Source organism: Thermobia domestica, chromosome 2 (genome assembly GCF_964235325.1).
Source record: "Thermobia domestica chromosome 2, izTheDome1.hap1.1, whole genome shotgun sequence".
NCBI lineage: Eukaryota > Metazoa > Arthropoda > Insecta > Zygentoma > Lepismatidae > Thermobia > Thermobia domestica.
In genome coordinates this window covers 185,062,106-185,070,363 of record NC_137455.1, presented here as the reverse complement: position 1 = coordinate 185,070,363, position 8,258 = coordinate 185,062,106, and the positions used below count along the sequence as shown (strand labels likewise).

The following is an 8,258-nucleotide window of genomic DNA, read 5'->3' as shown; positions in this document are numbered from 1 at the left end:
TTTTAGTTGTAATTTTTTTAAAACAAAATGTTGCTAAATATATACCAATGAATCAATATAACTATATTTTAAAAATACAATAGGCACTGATTACTATTTGAACACTTCTCTAAAACACAGAGGATTTGTTTTGTAAATTTGTAAATAAATACCTTTAAAAACGTGAATTATTTAGACTGCGCTATATCGATTGCGCTTAGCTTCTGAAAGTTTTTTTTGGGGGGAGGGGGGGCAATAAATGAGTAGCAGCACGAATTGTTCCTACGAATTGTTCGTATATTACCTTACCAAATAGACCTGTATGTTAATTGCTTTACCTTTATACATATTTTTTTGAAAAATGATTGTGCTCTATATCTGTTCTCTGGCAATAGCAACTGTGTGAATGTATAATGCAAATACAATTTTAAAAATATTTATAATGTGATATTTCGCAGGGCGCCTTTTATTAGGGCGCACTTTACCCTTCACAAGTTCTTCACCAACAGCCACTATATGAATTTACTATATAGAACTGGTATGCAGAAAAACAACTAAAACCACTTATCCATAATGTGATGTTTCACAGGGCGCACTGTACTCTTGATGGGTTCTTTGACAACAGTAACAGTATGTATTTATTGTGCAGAACTATGCCATACAAAAGAATAAATCGTTTATCTTTGATGTGAGTTTGCAAGGGCGCCTAATGTAAAGCGCACTGTACTTACCACGGGTTCTTTACCAATAATAACTGTAACAATTTATTATTAAAAACTTGCATCTTTATAATGTGATATTTTGGAGGGCACACCGGGACATGTCCCGGTGTGCCGGTGGGCCAGCACGGGCCTGGACATGGTAGAAGTTGAAGAAAAAGTTTAAGAACCTCTTCTTCCCCGTAGGTGTGCAATTTTGTATTACTCTACTCTACTCTCGGCCTAAGAACTAAGGAGAACATTTGTACATGATTTAAACTTTTTTCCAAGATTCTACACCTAATAGTTTCGGATATCTGAAGAACGCAAAAAATCATTCAAACTCCTCTATACTTCCTTAGAAGCCCCATTAAAATAAATGCAGTTTATTTGCAGTCCGGGGTGTAAGAGGGAGATTAACGGAGAATTTCAAAATTCTACGCCCAATAGTTTCGGAGATTTGACTAACGGAATAAAAACATTCCCTCTTTATTCTGCCTTAGGGGCCCCATTTTTTTTTTTTTTTTTTTAAGAATCGCCTAATTTGTAGTGCAAGGAGAACATTTATACAAAATTTCAATGTTCTACGCGTAATAGTTTCGGTAATCTGTTAATGACCCAGTCAGGGGCGGATCCAGGACCGACTTCTAGGGGGGCGGTGGGTTGTCATACTGCTACTTTTAAGGGCTCCAAACTTTGGGATGGGTTTTATTTATATATATAAAATAAGAAAGTTTCCTCTTCTGGGGGGGGGCGATCGCCCCGATCGCCCCCCCCCTGGATCCGCCCCTGGACCCAGTCAGTGAATCACTATTTATATTAAACATGTTCTTTACTACATTTATCAAATAAAATCAATCTGACCCATTAAAACTATCTATGCATATTTCTGTATAGGCTTTATGGAAACGTTGACAAGAAAAAGCAAACATTTTACAAAGGTTTCTTTGAAGACGTTGCAAGTCTTAGTGCCAGCACCATGATGAATATGATAAAATATGAAGACACGGAAGTTGCTATAGTAATACTTTGTAGGTAAAGTGGTCTATAACTAGAGAAAAAAAGAATTGAATTCCAAGTTCGATTTTTTTCGTTTCAGTAAATACAACTATTCCCTCAAAAATATTTCAGAAAACAATAAAATTCGGACGATTTTCGGATTTTCGACGATACAACTCTAAAAGAGTTCCTAAGTTTTCTTTTATTGGGAGGTATCTGGATACGTGGACTGCCCCATGAATGAACCCTATACTGAATTAATAATGATAAGAAAATAACAATATTCTTAAAATGTGTATTATACATTAGCGCGACATCAATGCAGAACGCTTTTTTACCACATTTTTAACATCTAATGGCAGAGGTCTGACAATGAATGCCAGTAATCACATGGAGGAGAACAAAGTGTGCATATTTGTCACTTGTAAATTATCGTAGGTCACAAATCCTTTTTTCTTCAAAAAGGAATTTCTTCACAATTTCTGTTGAGAATGGCACCAAATTTTGTTTCCGCAAAGGGTGGCATGATACCAATCCCGTAACCTGGTATCACAGGAGCACCGTGGCTCAGTGGTAGAGTATTGGTGTGTGTGGAGTCCCTGGTTCGATCTCAGCTCGCGCCAACTGGGCTTTGTGTTCAACGCCGTGTTCGTGGATTTTAAAGGGGTTCTCCCGTTTCCTCCCACTTTCTTCATTCCACCATTTCATTCATTTCTCATCATCACCGTCTCCTTTAGCCTAGCCGGCATAACTGTGGGACGTAGAACTGAAAGATTTGATTTCGTTTTCTGTAACTTCATTCTGCACAAGTTAAAGAAAAAATAATATTATTGTAGACTACATAATGAATAAAGGAAAAACTTTTCAATCAGCCAAATTAATTTTTCCATTAGAGGGCTAATTTATTATTATTATTATTATTATTATTATTATTATTATTATTATTATTATTATTATTATTATTATTATTATTATTATTATTGATTTTTCGTTTATAACTGTTATTTAACTATATCCAATTTTCTTCCATTACGTAACTTAATAATTAATAATTAGTCTTATTCATTTGTAGATTCCTGGGGCCGCGGTGGCCACATCGTGAGTAGTGTTGGTCCCATTAGAGTGCCTGATATCGCTACTCATACGTTAGTTGAAAAGACTCGTGCTTCTTCCACAAGTTTGTGCTTTAGTGTGCTCGGTGAATTCTCACCCTGTGTGTACAGTGTTTTGCAGTTTAATAGCTTGTAGTAGTATGGAATATAAGAAGGACTTACAATTTCAATTAATATTTGACCGAAGATATAGAAATGTAAAACCTAATGCTAGTCAAGTATATCAGTGGTTGGAAAATAAGTTTCCTCGTATCTTCGACAACATTTGTGCGCTCCAGTTACATGCGGAATCATATAGCATATATATTAAGTTTAAAGATTTACAAGCCTATGAACATTTCGCAGCAACAGCTCCTTCGTCTGTAGAATTCACGCATGTGTCTGGGGAAACAAGCACAGTAAGGATAGTCCCCGCTGATGACCCCATTCGGTTGGTGCGTATATATGACTTTCCTCTTGAATTACCGTTATCATTCCTAGAAGATCATTTCAAAAGTTATGGTAAAGTGCGCAAAGTGGAACCACAATTATGGAGTGCCCCTTTTCCCCCTGGCATAGACAGTGGCGTACGTATTGTTCATATGGAAATACATAAGCATATACCATCCCGTATCATAGTGCACGGTTGTAAGGTGAGTGTGTCTTATGAAGGGCAGCCTATTACTTGTTTCAGATGTCAGAGCAATTTTCACACGATAGCCACGTGTCATTTGAAGAACGCAAAACCAACTACGGCCGCCCCTGAACAGACGTCTTTACACATGACGGAGATTGGCAAAGTGCATCGCTCTTTTCCCTCTTCTGGCCCGCCTTCGCTCTCTGTCCCTGCCCCCCGGGCCCCTGCTCAGAGTTCCTCAGGCTTGCCTTCATTCACTGATACCACCGAGTTTCCAGTGTTAGTACGAACCCCCCAAGTGAATTCATCTCTAACAAATAATGTTCTAGTTATGGAAGATTCTGAAATGAAACTGCGACCCCCGCCTTTACAGAATACGCCTGTGGATGTCATGGAACTTGACTCGACTCGTCCGTCGGAGCAGGAAGTGTTAACAGTTCAGTCTGGTTCTTCGTCTGAAGTGCAAGACAATAATGTCCCGTCTTCAGCTGAACATACTGTTACTTCTGTGCAAGCTGATTTTTCTTCACAACAAAAAAGAAGGAAAGTTACTCGAACGTCTACACGAAAGAAGGAACAGTGTGCCCTTGATGTTACACGAGGGATAGACCAAGCTGAGCCACGCGAATTACGATCACAACATCGGGCAATATCTGACTCAGAATTGCCCTGAGGCGTGGTGTGTTTACTCTTCGCTATTGACCTTCACACCTGCTTTCCAGGGCTTCGTCCGCATTGTCTGTTATGAGGTATATGGCAGTGTTAGTTTTTGTGTTCGTACAGGAAAGTTCACTCGGTTTGTTTTCTATTCGTCTCAAAATGCGTCACTTTACTAGTGTTCATGGGAAAGAATTCCTTTCACCTTTGTAAGTACTTTTTTCTTTTTGTTATAGTTTTCTTTTTGAGTGCTTTTATAATGTTACCAGTAAATTCATTTAAGTTAATATCACTCAATATTCATAGAATCAGTTCCGATCATAATAAGGCCCTTCTAAAACAGTTCATCGAAAGCCGCCGACCAGACGTGTGTTTTCTACAAGAAATAAGTTCTCTGCTTACATCTTTGGATTTTCTTACCAATTATCAAGTTATTATTAACCGCGACCAACAGACTGGGGTTGCGATTTTGGTGCGAAAGGGTCTGAGTTATGATCGTGTTGTGTTAGCCCCCGAAGGAAGGGCTATACGTTGTTATATTCAGAACATTTGTTTTATAGCATTATATGGTCATTCTGGCTTTACACGTACAAAAGAGAGGAACGAGTTTTATGCAACTACCATTCCTTCTTTACTTCCTCCGGGAATGCCTCATTGTATAATTGCCGGAGATTTCAATGCAATTGTAGATCCCCGAGATTCTCTGACGCCTACCACGCCTTGTCCTACTTTGTCAGAGCTTATTCGTGTCCTAAAGTTAAAAGACGCTTTAGTTGTGTCAAACTCTAAGCATGTATTCACCCACTGCACTACTACGACGAAGAGTAGAATCGACCGCGCTTACATTTCAGAGAGTTTATGCACTGCGGTGATACAACAAAATACAATTCCTGTGGCGCTGTCCGATCATGCCTCGATTGAAGTAGCCTTTAAAATGCCTTTCTTGCTACCACCGGTCCGGGGCCCTTCCTATTGGAAGATTAATAATGACATCATGTCTCGCCCGCAGGTTGTAGAGGAATTCTCGCGTCGCTTACCTTATTGGTGCAGCATGCAGCGGTACTACCCCTCTGTTATTTCTTGGTGGAATTTATATTGTAAACCTAAATTACGCAGTTTTTTTCAATGGCAAGGGCGGGTCGCGAGGGAAGACGACCACCATTTACATGAATTTTTATATCAAGCTCTCTGTGAATTTTGGAATGCTCCGCCTTCTCTGGAGAACCTGGCTTGTATTAACGGTATCAAACACCGATTGAAAACTATTTACTCCCACACGTCGATTAGTGCGTATTTGTCGGAAGACTTTTATCATCGCTTTCCGGAGGAGACTATAACTATTTATCATGTTGATTGGATTTTGCGACAACGGCGTTCCACCGCCATTCATTCTCTCATTCTGGGAGATGGCACTACTACTACTAATTGTTCGCAGATTTTACAAGAGTTCAAGCGCTACTATACAGACTTTGCACGTGCGCGTCTCTTAGACTACTCATATGCCCCGGAGTTTTTGTCCACGTTATCTCACCATCTCACGGATGACGAGTGTCAGACATTGATCAATCCCATTAGTGCGGAGGAAATTTTCGCAGTCCTCAGGCGGGCAAAGGGCAGTAGTGCCCCCGGAGAAGACGGATTAAATATCCAGTTTTATAAACAGTATTGGTCTCACCTCAGTCCCTCTATTACCGCTTTATTCAATGCTTGGTTACAAGGCGAAGCAGTGGGTCGTAATACCGCTATCTTAGTCCTCATTCCGAAATCCCGCACAGCGCATTATGTTCAGGACTATCGACCTATTTCTTTATTGCCCGTCGATCTTAAGTTGTTCACTAAAGTGCTTACAGCCCGACTTCGACCAATCATCCGTCACTACATTAGTCCTTATCAGGCAGCACTCCATGCTACGCATAACCTGTCATATACTCTTCGTTCTTTGCGCGATATTTTTGCTTATTTTCATTTTCGGCAGGTGCCTGCGGGTGCATTAGCTGTAGATTTAGAAAAAGCGTACGACAGTTTGGATCACAGTTTTTTGTTGCAGGTGCTGGAAGCCTGGAGGTTTCCTTTAGCCTTCCGCACAGTCATTAACAATTTATATACCACGGCCAATTTCCGTATACAGATTAACGGACACCTGTCCCCTCTTATTCCGCTGAAACGTGGATTAAGGCAAGGATGTTCTTTGTCAACGATACTTTTTGCACTCGCATTAGATCCTTCACTTCGACAGTTGGCCACCCTGCACCCCCCTGGACCCTCCCGTTTTTTGAGTCAAAATATATTCGGGTATGCGGATGACGTCACCATCACCGGAGTGGATCCTGTTCTTATGGCGCGGGTTTTTGCAGTGTTGCAACGTTTTGCACTTTGTTCCGGATTACAGTATAATGTACATAAAACTAACCTATTACAGTTCAATGGTTTCCATTTACCTGCTAACGAGCCCGGGGTGCCGTGTGTACCTCACGTCACTTCCTTGAAGATCTTAGGTATCCCGTTTACGTCACAACCTACTCCCCTTTTCGAGGAGATTTGGTCCCCGTTGTTGTTACAAATTCGGCAGCTTTTGTTTTCACAGCGTTTCCGTCGCCTTCATTTAATTCATCGTATTCACTTTATCAATATTTACATTGCACCCAAGCTGTGGTACCGGGCTCGAATTTTCCCCTTACCGGAATTGTTCGCTAAGCGGTTTGACTCCTTATTCCTATGGAATATATGGCGTGGCTTCTATTTTCGTATTCCACGTGCAGGACTCTATCTTCCCCGTTCACAGGGAGGGTTGGGTCTAGTACATCTCAGATTGAAATGTCAAACTCTGTTTATGCTCGATTTCTACGCGGCAGTTGCTATTAACGAATCCTTCACACAGCAATGGATACGATGTTTTTGGCCTAGTTATGAATTCCCTGTGAGCCCCCCGTTTATTAACTTTGCTGATTGTTGTCCGACGTACATTACTTCACTAATACGTTATTGGACATACAGTGGTGTGGTTCTCTGCCCTACAGGATACAATTCTCGCACTTTGTATAACTTCCTTCTCTCGTTGCCTAACGATCAGATTATTCTCCGAATTCCTCACCGATATCCTCAAACTACGTGGTCACAGGTATGGGCTAATATCTTTGCCCCGGTATTACCTTCATACCTACAGGTTGAATGGTTTCAAGTGGTACATCAGTTGGTGCCTACGCGCTCTCGTTTATTTGAGCTGAAACGTGTTCCTGACCCACTGTGTTCTCGATGCGCCAAAGAAGATACTCTATCCCACCGGTACGATCAGTGTGTGGGTGCTCCAGCTATCTGGAACTGTCTCACGTCCTTCTTAGGACGAATTTGTCGTCGACCTCCACACCAGTTCACAGTATCCTATGTTTTGTTTCCGGGTTTTCGTTATTTTCCACAGACCAAACACCACGCTGTGCTTTTTATACTGGCGTGTACAATTGTGTATATCCATCGCCATGTGCCTTTGCTGGATGCTCGCACCTACTTGGATTTTTTAAAACGCACTCGCCGAAAGCTCTTTTCCCCCGAGTTGGACAGGCAGTATTTTAGTAGGTTTTTAGAAGTGGTGTTGCAGTAATCTCCTTCCTTCTCGTTAAAAAAAAAAAAAAACTACAACTCAGGATGTAGGTTTATCTTTTCGTTTTATTTTTTTTTTTTCGTGGTTATTGTTATACTTACATTTTCCTTTTCTTGTATGTAAGACATATTGTATTGTAGTACCCTAGGAGTCAGTCTGGTTCTTGTACACTTTTTGTATAAAGACAAGCATATGAACAATAAAACTAGTGGCTCAGTGGTAGAGCGTTCCTCTCTGGTGCTTGGGGTCCCGGGTTCAATCCCGGCCCCCGCCAAGTGAACTTTGTAGTGGACAAACACCGTGTGCGTGGGTTTTCTCGGGTTCCCGTTTCCTCCCACTTTCTTCATTCTACCATTTCATTCATTTCTCATAATCACCGTCTCCTTTAGCCTAACCGGCATAACCGTGGGACGTAAAACTAAAAAATTTCATTTCTTTTTTTTTTTTCATTTCTGGATTCCGTTCTTTCAGTTCAGGACAAAATATTTACTTTTTGTAAAATTCATTGTGCCATTCGTGATAAATTGTGCCATCGATACAAATTCTAGTACACGAACAGAAAGTCTTCGCTGGAAATCTCAGAGAGAAAAAACACACACGAT

General features: G+C 40.7%; 1 protein-coding gene across 1 annotated transcript in view; it reads left to right on the top strand.

Annotated features, from left to right (window-relative positions):
* The first annotated feature begins 3,770 nt into the window (after nt 1-3,770).
* The window catches only part of LOC145679779 (uncharacterized), a 177,942-nt gene continuing 173,454 nt past the window's right edge, over nt 3,771-8,258 (top strand). Inside the window, exon 1 of the mRNA XM_081750334.1 lies at nt 3,771-4,270. The gene's annotated coding sequence lies outside the window, so the exon portion shown is untranslated. The remainder of the gene's footprint in view (nt 4,271-8,258) is intronic.